The sequence below is a fragment of the Protopterus annectens genome, chromosome 9.part0, assembly GCF_019279795.1.
Source record: "Protopterus annectens isolate FY-2018-M chromosome 9.part0, PAN1.0, whole genome shotgun sequence".
NCBI classification, from domain to species: Eukaryota; Metazoa; Chordata; order Ceratodontiformes; family Protopteridae; genus Protopterus; species Protopterus annectens.
In genome coordinates, this window is record NC_056743.1 from 1,206,254,719 (window position 1) to 1,206,267,862 (window position 13,144).

The following is a 13,144-nucleotide window of genomic DNA, read 5'->3' on the forward strand; positions in this document are numbered from 1 at the left end:
AGACAATCTCTAGAATGATGGAGTTTTTTAAATGGGATTGTGCTCAGGTTTCTGAAGTACAGAAAAAGGTATTATGAGCTCCTGCAGATGGACTCTCCCATGTTTTCTGCTGTATATCCTGTTCTGGCTGCATTATTGGATGCCTTTTCTAATACTTCTAAGGCTTCTGACTCCCAGCCTCCTGCTCCAAAGAAACCTGTTAGGTTTTGTAGGGTGCCTGAGGGCTGTAAATTTCTTTATAAGTACCCTTCTGGTGATCCTTCTGTGGTGTCTGTGGCTTCTGACAAGTCATCTCAATTGCTCTTTTCTCCTAAGTTATTGCCTTCTGATAAATATAGCAAAACCATGGAAAGGTTGGGGGAAAAGGTTTACACCTCTGCTACTGTAACTTTTATGGCTGACAGTTATCAGACCCATGTGTCCAGGTACATGTTGGCTCTTCTTTCCCTGGCCTGTCAAGTTATTTCTGATCTTCCAGACCTTGAAGGGAAAATTTTTCTTGTTAGGGATTTCCTCCCAGGTGTCTCATCATTCCATCAAGTTTAGTTATGATGCAGCAGACGCTTCCTCTAGAGCTGCTGCATTTGGGTCTGTGATGAGATATTCTTGGCTTTGGCTTCAACCTTTGCCTGACGATATTAAGGCTAAGTTGATGGATGCCCCTCTGGATAATAAACACTTGTTTGGTGAAGCTGCTGCCTCTTCAAGATAAGGGCAAGGCTTTACAGGAGCTTAAAATGTTTTTGTTTCTCTACATAAGTTTCAGAGAAATTACCCCCAATAAGCCAGCCTTTGTTTGTAGGTAGTCTCACCCTCCCCCAAGGGCAAGAAAGATATGAAGTGGGCTCCAGATGCTAAAGCTACTCAGATTTTTGTATCCAAGAAGTCTCCCTTTCCTGATAAACCAAGTGCTGTCTGCTATCCTATTTTTCCCAGCCACATTCGTCTTTTTCTTTGCCTTTCTCATTCTTTCCCTGTTTGATTAAAGATTACTCAAGACTCCTGGGTTCTGTCCGTTATCCACCAAGGGTATTTCATGGTCTGAAAAATCTATCTCCCCTTTTATGGGAATTCCTCAGCCCCCTCAGGAACAGCTGTCCTTCTTTCCAGGAGTGCTTCAGGATCTCTTGACTTAGGGTACTATTCAAGAAGCTCCAGTTTCCCAAAGGGGGAGGGGTTTTACCCCAGAATGTTCCTTGTACCGAGGAAAAAGGGTACTTGGAGACCAATTTTAGACCTTTCTCATTTAAATAAATTTCTGTAGGCTCCCTCTTTTTATATGTTATCCATTCAGACTTTGTTCCCTCTTTTGCTTCCTCAGGCTTGCACGATATCTCTAGATTTCAAGGATGCTTATCTCCATATCCCAATTCACCCCCTTTCAAGAAGTTTTTGTTTCTGTGTTGCTTCCTGGTATTTTCAGTTCTCTGATTTGCCCTTTGGCCTTTCTACTGCCCCAAGGGTATTCACCAAATGCCTCACTCCTGTGATTGCTTTTTGCAGGCTAAGGGGATCCAAGTCTTTCCCTACTTGGATGACCTCCGATTTCAGGCATCCTCTCGAGAGATCTTGTTGCAAGATCTTCACTTTGCAATCATACTTCTGCAGAGCCTGGGGTTCACTATACATTTCAAAAAGTCCTTGCTAACTCCTTCTCAGGATCATCTTTCTGGGGATCCAGACTGTTCCTTCCTGGCATCCATGCCTCCTCCCAAGGTCCTAACTCTCATTTCTGGGTTTTTTTAGTCCCTTCTTCTTCTGGCCTCAGTAACAGCAAGGGAATTTCTGAGAGCTCTGGGGTTCATGGCTTCCACTATTCCTATGCTCCCTTTTGCCAAACTCCACATGAGAAAACTTCAGTAGTTTCTAGTCAGTTTGGCTTCAGCATTCTCATTCCCTCTATTTTTTAGTTCCTCTTCTTCCATGTCTCAAACAGGACCTCCAGTGGTGGATTAAGCAGTTGTTTCTTGATCCTGGGCTTCCTTTTCATCTTTCCTTTCAGGAGCTGTTCACAGACACCTGAGACATGGGATGGGGAGCAGCATTCAGGTCCCTAAAGGTGCAGGGAGTCTGGTCACCTCTTCAACAGACAGAACACATGAACGTCAAGGAGATGAGAGCTCTTCTTTGAGAGGTCTTCAGGCCTTTCGTCCTCTTTTCTTCCCAGGACCTGTCAAGATGTTTTACAGAGAATGCCACAGTGATGTGGTATATCAAGCGAGGGGGGGAGGGGGGTGCAAGGTCTTATCTTCTTTACTGGCTGGCACTCCTAGTCTGGGAACTAGCTACCCAGTTCCAAGTGACTTTTCAGGTAGTGTACATTCCTTCAGGTCAAAACATTGTAGCAGACTGTTTGAGCAGGTCCATAAGTTCATAGGTACTAGGCTATCGGCCCAAGGGCCAAAGTAAGGCTAGCCAACAAGGTTCCATGGCTTTCATCACCCAAGAAAGTTATTTTCCTGTGCCCCTGTCAAGCAGAGCCACAAAAGTGATCCCCGGGGTGAATTTCCCAGTTCCCATCCACTCGTCAAGATTTTTCTTGAAGAGTGCTAATGAGGAACTCTGCTTGACATAGATGGGTAGCTTGTTCCAGAGTATGGGAAGTGTCTGGGACAGGAATCTATCCCCCCAGCATGTTCTGTTTATTGTGGTGACAAGGTTTAGGTCCCTAGAGCGTGTAGCTTGGAGGGATTGGGATTTCTGTAGGTGTAGCATGTCCAACAGCTCTAAGTTTGACATAACTTTGTATGTTAGGTAGAGATTACTGAACACCACTGCAGATAGGGAACAAGGCAGACTCCAAAAAGCAAGCAAATGCCACAAGTCTCCGGTGCAAATGAGGTTTATTGAACAAACCATAGAAAGCCGGTAAGTGCTTTCATCCTGTACACAGAACTTCATCAGACAATCCATAAGAAAAAGGAAACCATTTTAAAACCTTGTCATAACCACTGTCATCATTACTAACCACACCCCCTTAAAGTCGTAGATAAATTAATACGTAAAAACTAGTATAAAATGTTAGTAAATATGTGCACAACTTTTAGTATAAAATCCTAAAATATTTATTTATATATATATATATATATATATATATATATATATATATATATATATTTATTTATTTATTTATACAAATAAATAAATAAATGTTATCTTCTTAATGCTCTCAATTTCAAGAGGGAACTAATAGAAAGATTCTCATTTAAGCCTGGCCAGTTGCTGAAATCTAGTAGCAACTGCCGGTATACTTCCCTTCTTTCAAGTAAAGTAGACCAAGCACCACCCCTGATATCTGTGGTAATGTTCTTTATGATAAAGAAACAAAAGGAATGTTCATTATTCTCAGAAATATGTTTGTATAGTGCGTTGGTGTCCTTTCGGATTTTTATTTCATATAAGTGCTCGTAGACACAATTAAGCCTCCTATCTGTTTTTCCAATGTAGAAACAACTACACTGGTTACAGAGGGCGCAATGTATAACCCTTTCAGTGTTACAATTATATTTATACCTAATATAAATGTTAGTATTAACATTAAATACTTCTTCTCTAATATATTTACAGTAGTGGCACATCCCACATCTCTTCATTTGATGAAGGGAATTATACTGGCAGTTACTACTAGATTCTAGCAACTGGCCAGGCTTAAATGAGAATCTTTCTATTAGTTCCCTCTTGAAATTGAGAGCATTAGGAAGATAACATTTATTTATTTATTTGTATAAACATATATATATATATATATATATATATATATATATATATATATATATATATAAATGTTTTAGGATTTTATATTAAAAGTTGTGCAAATATTTATTAACATTTTATACTAGTTTTTATGTATTAATTTATCTATGACTTTAAGGGGGTGTGGTTAGTAATGATGACAGTGGTTATGACAAGGTTTAAAAATGGTTTGCTTTTTCTTATGGATTGTCTGATGAAGTTCTGTGTATAGGACGAAAGTGCTTTCTGGCTTTCTATTGTCTGTTCAATAAACCTCGTTTGCACCTGAGACTTGTGGCATTTGCTTGCTTTTTGGAGTCTGCCTTGTTCCCTATCTTCAGTGGTGTTCAGCAGTTTCTTTGTGCTTTTCGTAGGTAGAGATTACCTCGGATAAGCGTAGGGCATCTGTTTGAGGCTGGTAATCCTCTTTGTGAGGTACTTCTGTGGCCTTTCCAGCTGTTGTAGATGTCTTGTGAGGCACATTTCCAAAAGGGGCATTGTACTCTATAATGGGTCTAATGAGTGACGAGTAGAGGGGAACAATGACCTCTTTTTTCTTGGATGAGAACCCTTTTGTGATGAGGTGTGCCACATAGAAGGATTTCCTGACCACTGTGGCGATGTGATTATCAAAGGAGAGACTACTGTCCACCTGAGTCCCAAGGTCTCATCACACATTTGGTGTTAGACTGCCGCCTATGTGGTAGTTCATGGGTACAGAGTTTTTACCAAAGGGGATGACATTGCACTTTTTGGCGTTGAGCTTGAGGCCATGGCTCTGACACCAGGCATCGGTCTCAGTGAGGCCCTTTTGTAGGATGTCCACATCACTTGGGGACTCGACTATGACTCCTAGTTTGCAGTCATCTGCGAACTTAGCCAGAGACCTACTGTGTTAGCCTGTACTTCAGAGAAGTAGATACCAAACAGAAGAGGACCACTACTGAGCCCTGTGGTACTCCACTTGTCACTGGTTTGAAGTCGGATTTGGAGTCTTTTACAGTGTGTGACATAGGGATTTATACCTAGTTTAGTGAGTTTATCTATAATTCCAGAATGGGGGATGGTGTCGAAAGCCTTGGCGAGGTCAAGATAGGCTGTGTGAACCACCTTACCTTTGCTACGGTTTTGGTGACTGCCTCAAAGAAGTCAGTCAGGTTCAGGAGACATGATCTGCCTTTCACAAACCCGAACTGGGTGGGGTCCAGAGTTTGGAGGTTACCAATATCTTTGTTTATAAGTTCCATGATGATACATTGCATGGCCTTGCAGACCAGGCTCGTCAGGCTAATAGGGCGATAGTTCCTGAGGTCCATGCTGGCTCCCCTTTGTGGAGTGGGATAGCTGTTGTTGTGCACAATTCAGTGGGCACACAGCCTGATGTGAGGCTGTGACTGAACATGGTACTTGGGTGGAGAGCCATTTCATTCTGAAGTTCGTGTAAAACGCAGCCTGGGATGTTGTCCGGTCCCATGGATGCTGCATTCTTGGCTTTAGACAGTGCAGTTTTTACCTGCTTAGTTGTGATTACAGGGACTCTGCATTCTTCTGGTATAGATAAGCCCTTTAGGGGGTAAGTGGGGGGGTTAAAGTTAGCACTGAACCTATCTGCCATGATGTTGGCAATATCAGTTGGTTCTGTAATTTTCGTGCCATTGTGATGTAACTCGGAGCAGGTCTGGGAGTTACCATTGAGATTCTTGACATAGCTATAGAAAGCTTTGTGGTTGTCCTTGGAATCAGTGGCGATTTTGTTTTCATAACTAGCTTTTGAAGATTTTATGAGGGATCTCAGCTTTTTACTGAGGCTGACCAGGGAGCTCCTCCACTCATTGATTTTACTCTCTTTTGCAGCAATTTATTCCCTCTGTTGTAGAGTTTGTTTATGGCAGGGTACCACCAGATTGGCTTCCTTTTTTGGAGGATAGTGTCTTGGTTCTGTTAGGAATAGGCACGAGCTATGCACTCTTGTAAGTGCTTAGAGTGCTTTTGTGTAGGATTCAGCAGTCGTAACTGTATTGTGCATCTGCATGGGTGTCATGAAGTTTGTCACTTCTGCCTTAAGAAGCATGAATTTGGCTTTGGAGAAATTTTTTACAGTGGTTTCCTTAATGGAGGGTGGGTCAGGATGTGGATATCTAGGGTAATTAGCATATGGTCGGATCTGACCAACGAGGAGTTGACTTCAGGTGTGGAACACCAGTCACTCATGTTGGTAATAACTAGGTCTAGGATATTGTTGGCCCTGGTGGGTTGTGGATAAGTTGATCCAGGACACTGGAATTTATGAATTCCAGAAAGCGTTGTGCAAAGGAGTTGGTACATGAGTAGTTTTCCCAGTTAATGGTGGGGTAGTTGAAATCGCCCATTATTAGTGTGTGTGGTTGAACCCTAATATTTTCCAGTATATCAAGAAAAGAGGAGTGGGAATCCTGGGGCATGGTGGGGGATCTGTAGCAAGTTACAATTTGGATTGCAGTTTTGCCCAGAGTTAGTTGCAGTTGGATAATCTCAGATGCATTATACTGTGCAACTAGCGTGGTGGTGTGGATAACTCAATCTCATGAATGGTGCTTCACAAGGATGTGTTTCTGGACATTGTCCATCAGTAGGCTACTCCTCAAATGGATCTTTATGCCTTCCCTCTGAACAGACAACTTCCTCTGTTTTGTGACAGAGTCCCAGGTCATCTGGTTTAGAAGGTGAATGGCCTGTCTTTTTCTTGGAAGAGGGTGTTTCTTTATGCTTCTCACCCCCTTCTACTCATTCCAAACGTCCTGCTCAAAATACAACAGGATGCTCCCAAAATCTTGTTGGTAACTCCCTTTTGACCAAGACAGCTTTGGTTCCCTCCTCTTCTCCATTTAGCCAAGGGCAGTCATCACAAGTTACCTCACAGGGTGGACCTACTTACACAAGACAAGGGATTTCTCATCTATCCCCACCTGTCAACTGTTCAACTGACATTGTGGGTGATAGGATTTTGATTCCACATAAACACCTTTTTTCTTAGGATGTGCTTAGGGTCCCGCTGGAGGCCAGGAAACCCACTAGTAGGAAATTCATCCTATCCAAATAGACATGATTTTCTGTTTGGTGTCTTTCTCGTAACCCAGATCCACTTTCTGTGGACGTTCCTTTGGTTCTCTCTTACCTGTGTGAATCGCTCAATGCTGGGTTGGCTTATTCTTCAGTTACGGCCTACTTATCAGATATTTCTGCTTGCCTGCCTTTATTGCCTCTTTTAGCTTCTAGATTTGAAACTAAACAATTCCTTAAAGGCGTCCTTCATTTTAGGCCTCCCAGGAAGGCTGTTCCTTCTCCCTGGGATCTTAATTTTGTTTTAGAAAAATTGACCCAGGCTCCTTTTGAAACTGCAGCCTCCACTTCCTTGCAACATTGTTCTTGGAATACTGTACTTTTGTTTGCCCTTTCTTCTGCTAGATGAGTGTCCGAGCTTCAAGCCCTTATGACTTGCCCTCCTTTTTTGATGTTTAATAAGGACAAGGGTGTCCCTTTGTATTAATCTTTCTTTTATTTCCATGGTGGTGAATGAGTTTTCTCTTAGACTTTTCATTTGCCCACTTTTTTCCCTTCTACGCAGTCTCCCTGTGAGAAGGTAGTGCACATGTTGGATGTGCATAGACAACTCAGGAACTGATGTTCTCAACATCACTGTTCCTCACTTCAGGGTCGTAGGACCTGACATCAGATCCGAGCCGGCAACTTTTCAGACAGATTCTAGGCTCAAGCTCCTCCCACTCCAATAATCCCTTGCTGCCCTCTAACCCCTCAGATCTCATTTGCCGCTCACCACTACAGACGCAATTCCTTCTCATTCGAGTCCTCTTGTTGGATAAGTGACTTTTTTAGCATTTTTTGTTCCCCTTCCAGCTTAAATCTATTTTTGTGTGTTTTTGCTTGCTAATTGTTGAGTTTTTTGTTCAGCTTAACCTCCCCTCCCTTTCTAATTATTGTTTTTTCTTAGGGTTCCTTTTGGCGCCATTTTTCAGTTTTTAAATTTTCCTTCGCCTTTCTTGTGTATTGTAGTTGTGTTATCATCACTGGTCTTTTGCTGATTTTGACCGCAGCTTGTTCTCTGGTTCATGGCTCGGTTCTGTTTTTTGGACTTTGGTGCTTGGTCTGTTAAATCCATCATGTCTGATGGGCCTGCTGGGTTTAAGAGGTGCTCCTCGTGTGGTTGGAAGGTGCCCATCTCCAATTTGCATGAGGAATGGTGACCACCTGGAGGTTGAATGCTGCATTTGTGCTGCGTTCAACCCCGGTTCTTTGGTTGAGCGCAGAAACAAATTATTGAAAGGCATCGTTCAGGGGGGTCCATTAGTCCAGTCTCTGACCAGGCCGGGCCCCTCCGATCACAAGAAGAAGGCTCCCTCTGTTTCAGGGTCGTCTTCCTCGAAAAAGCCTAGGCTGTTGGATCCTAAGTCCTTGAATCAGACTCCAGTCTCTGTGCTCTTGGATCCGAGACCCCTTGAGTCTTCATAAAAGCCTTTCTTCTGTTAAGGATCATTCTACTACTATGGGGTACATACCTTTTATGATTCTTACAATTTTCTTGGTCAGACTTCACATGAAAAAAATTCAGTGGTCCTTCAGGGCAGTTTGGAGTTAACATGTCCATCTTTTATCTTTTCACATCCCAGTTCTTCTGGAATATAAGGAGAGATGTTCTGTGATGGGTAGATCAGTTTTCTCGAAATCCAGGTCCCAATTCTCCCTTTCTTTTCAGTCTGTCACAACAAAAGTATCTCTGTCCAAAGAGATGAAAGTGTAAGGCTTGTGGAACAAACAGAGCAGAACAAAGTATATAAATGTCAACGAGATTATGGCAGTTATAAATGCTTTGGTAGCCCTCAAACATCTTACTGTACAAGGCCTCTACAGGTTTTTCACAGACAACACCACAGTGATGTTTTACATAAACAGGAGGATGACAGATCTTATCTTTGCAGACTTGGTATGATAGCTGGAGTGGTAGCAACTCAGCTCATTTTAACTCTTTAGGGCTCATACTTTGTCCAAGTAAAACATTGTAACAGACAAGTTAAGCAGGTGCAGGACAGACCCTTATGAATGGAAACTGCATCGGGGGAGGGGGGGTTCTTCCATCTGTGAGACACATCTCACTTGCCTCCTTTCAGAACAGTCAGTTAAATTCTGCTCCAGGTTTCCTTGCAAAAAACAGACCTGGAAAATGGATTCTTTCTCATTCCTTTAGACCGGAATGTTCTTTTATGCTTTTCCCGCCTTTCCACTGATATCCAGGAATGTTCATCATTTGGTCACTGATGTAGTAGCCATAGTTGCGTGGGTTGTATGCTGCAAAGGATATAATAGCCAGACAGCTTCCAAAACTTAAGGGCACCTTCTATGCACCAAAACCACTGACGGCTCAAGAGGAGCTGTAAACAAATTAGCAGTATGTGTGTCAAGTTCTTCAGAACTTTCCTGCAGTTGAAGAGAGCTCCTCTTGCAGCCTTTCAAGGATTGACAGCCAGCTAGCATTTCTCCATTGCTGGGCAGATAAGTTCCCTTTGTTGTGGGAGAAATTCCACATCTTATTTTATTTTATGAAAATAACTTTTTTCCTGTGAAATACAGTATTTTCTGCTAGGAATTTTATGTTTACTGAACTGTCATGTGTCTGTGGTTGTTCTTTTTTACATTTATGTAAAAACTTGTTGAAATTATAGTTTAATATTTTCCTTATTTTGTGGTAAACTTTTTAGGAAATTGTGTTTAGGGGGCTGGTAATTGTATGTTATGTTTTCTCAGTGTTTTGTGTGTGTCTGAAGGTTTACCTTTATATAGGCAATAAACAGTCGGGTGAACAGCAAGTGTTCGAAAGGCTGTTTGCAAATTTTGCAAACACCGAAAGAAAAAAATGTTCGAATGTGTAATGAGCGAATGCACAGTGACATTCGTTCATTGCACATTCGACATTGTGGGGCGGTTTGCACTATAGTGGGGATCGGGAAATGGTTCCTTTCCCCACTGTTGTGTGATCTCGGAATTAGAATAATAAAGTAGGGGGATGTGGGGGCGCAGCCCCCTCACATGTGCTTTACACTTCGTTTTTTTTGTTGTTGTTCGACATTAATGTTCGAAAAACAGCGAATCTGGTTTTCGATTTGCTGTTTTTCGAACATTAAGGACTGTTGACGTTTTCACTTTCGTGGTTTTGAGTCGCTCATATGAGCACTCGAACCACTGTGATTCGAGTTTATGAAGGTAAACTGTCTGTAAATCACTACATCTTTGATAATTAACTCTTTTACCAACTGCTGCTGTCAATGATGCCTAGACGTCAGGCATCATTACTGAATTTCCAAGTACAAATGTAGGCAGTAAATACTACAAATCCCAAAGGTTAAATCCGCACGGAAGACCGCAAAGCCGAAAATAAGTTAAAAAAGAACTTTATTACATCACATAAGATTAAGCGCTTTTCGTCCCACTATATTGTGGGACTTCTTCAGACAAACAAGAGCAAAGAATTTCATCTACGCAAACTTTTTAACTTCAAGATAGGGTACAAAGAACAAATCTCATTTAAACCTGGTGATACACTGGCGTGACAACGAAGTTGCCAGTACAATTCCTGGACTTCAAGTAGTACCTGATCAGGGCCATCTTGCCCGTCTGTTACTATTGTGTCAACTGCTCTGAATAAGAATGAATGATTAGCATTATCTGTAATGTGTTTAGCTAATGCATTATCTGATTTGTTTTTCCTGATAGTGCATAAATGCTCATAAACCCATTCACATAATTTTCTATCTGTTTTGCCAATATAAAAGGCAGGACATAATTGGCACTGAGCTAAATAAACAACTCCTTTTGATTGACAATTGAATTTATGTTTGACTTTGTATGTAACATTCCGAATGGTGAAAGATTCACCTGTAGCCATGTGTATACAATATCTACACGTTACATTGGATACTTCCCTATCATGTTAAATTCACATCCCTTCCCCCATCAGTGTGACATTCGAGCTGGTCCTGCCCTACTTGGTAGCTGTCATAATAATATATAACCCTTATGTACTTTAAATAAAATTTATAATGATGTGGTACCTCTTATTCAACCAGATTATTAAGTCTGTGATTTTATCCAAGACAATATACTACATGGCTGGAAATATATCAACCTTAGTTCATTTGGCAATCAAAAAATATATATAAATATATTCATATACATTTTGCATGTAAAAATCAATTTCTATTTTCATAACCTATTGTTAACAAAGAATCGCTTTTATCCTTCTAGACTTCTTTAGGTCTGTGTACAAGAACCCTAAAAACAATCTATAAAAATTTATATAATTGTATAATTAGTATTGTTATTACAAATCATTTTGAATAAAGTGGAAAAAAGAAGCAGAAAAAAATAAAAAAATGGCACAACTCAAAAAACTTTCAAACCTTTTGTGACTTAGTTTCTTTCATGGAAGACATCTTATTCTTGGTCAACAAGTCATGTCTTCGTGACACATTACAAGTTGGACCTTTGCTTCGGCAGTGCTCAGGCATATCCTTCCTTGAGGCCACCCAGGAGTTGTATAGCTGGGGACTCTAACCCAGCCGTGAGGAGGAATAAAAGAGCCAACATCAGGTTTATAAGTTATGTACTTACCATAACTTGGTATCGGTGTTGTTTTCATTAGTTCCTCCTCATCTTCCCATTCAGCCATTCCCCTACCCAGTGTTCTAGAAGACCTGGAGAGAACCTTTTAGGAACTGATGTTCCTGGTTTGAGCATCTGGTTCTTGATTCACCTTTTTCTTCAGATTTTTTCTGAACTCCATAGCTATTTGAGCAGCAAAGTCGATCTGAGGTAGGTGGGCAGAGGACAGTGTATTATGGGAAGTGGGAGGAGCTCAAGACTTGGATCCTAGTCTGTAAAAATTCAGTGAAGTCTGATCTGAGGGTCTGATCCATAACGTAGCCATGAGGAGGAATGAAAAAAGACGACGCAGATACCCAAGTCATAGTAAGTACATAACTTATAATTTTTTCACGTCAGGTGACTGATTTTGATGAGGTCGTTTCTTTTGATGTCCCACTGGAAGAATTTTCTTTTTCTGAAGTCATATTTATGATGAACCAGTTGTTTCAGTGGGAATATAATGACATACAGGGTCAGCCTTAGGTCACCTGGCACCGTAGGACAAAGGGCTTCATGGTTCCCCTCGCCCCACACTCACATATCGTACTCTGTGCCCACCATCCTGCCCTATCCACATAATCCAGGTTATTTTTTGTCTTCCTTTTTCTTACAGTTTGTCTTAGTATTCAGTTTTTTCCTGCATTTATGGATTCATTAATTCATTCAACACTTTTTAATTAAGCAAGACTGCTTTCATATCTCTGGTAGTAATAACTGTATTAAGTTGGGGGTCTGGGGGGGACATGTGACCCCCAGAAGCCATAGGGATTCTAGATGCTCTGAGGTGCATTTTACATTTTTTAAACAGCCTTTTCTTTCAGTGATGACCTGAACAAAAAAACATGATTAAGGGAAAAAAATCAGTCCTGCTCTTCAACTTTGTTTTTGTCCATGAATCCTTTCAACATACCCCAACTGACCAAGACTACACGCCAATAACTAAATTATGCTAGGAGACTAGGGGTCACTAGGCACCATAAGCCATTGTGGTTATAGATGCTGTGCGGTTCATTTTAGAGTTTTCCGACCTCTTGATTCAAAGATGACCCGAACAAAAATCATGCATAAGGAAAAAATCAGTTATCCTTTATTTTATGAAAGAAATGAGTTGTCAACAAAGGCTTAATCCTCAAAGTTAACCAAATAGCACTTCACAATAAACACAGAGGATAAATTCTTGTGGTATTCATATCTGGTACCTGCCTCCCTACACTGCCTTAGTCACTTTCTGTGCAGCCTTGTCTGATGTTAAAATGGGCTGAAAACTAAGGGATAAGTGGCCACAATAATTTCTTTCCAATTAATGCTCTCGTATGTATTTATAGCATACCTACTCGCCTCTACCTGCAAAAGAAAGCTGCCTTCCATGTGCCCCAATGACATCAGAATTTGAGAAAAATGAAAAACAAATAGAACATATTTGCTGTCAGATGTCTGTTATGTAGCAACTGCAACTCTCTGTGACTTACCAGAAAATGCAAAGTTTATAATGAACAAACCAAACGTAAAGGACAGTCTCAGGGACAGTCATAGCTCTCTGCTTACTTGCTTAAGAATCAGAAAAAGACAAAAATAATGGGGGTGAGAGAAAACCCCAACATTATGGACAATTTTTAATCATTATTCCAATTTACTGAAAAGTTAACATAACAATGGCTTTTTAATCAACAGGCATTTTCTGAACAAAAAAAGGTACAAAAGTCTAATGTCTGACATTACT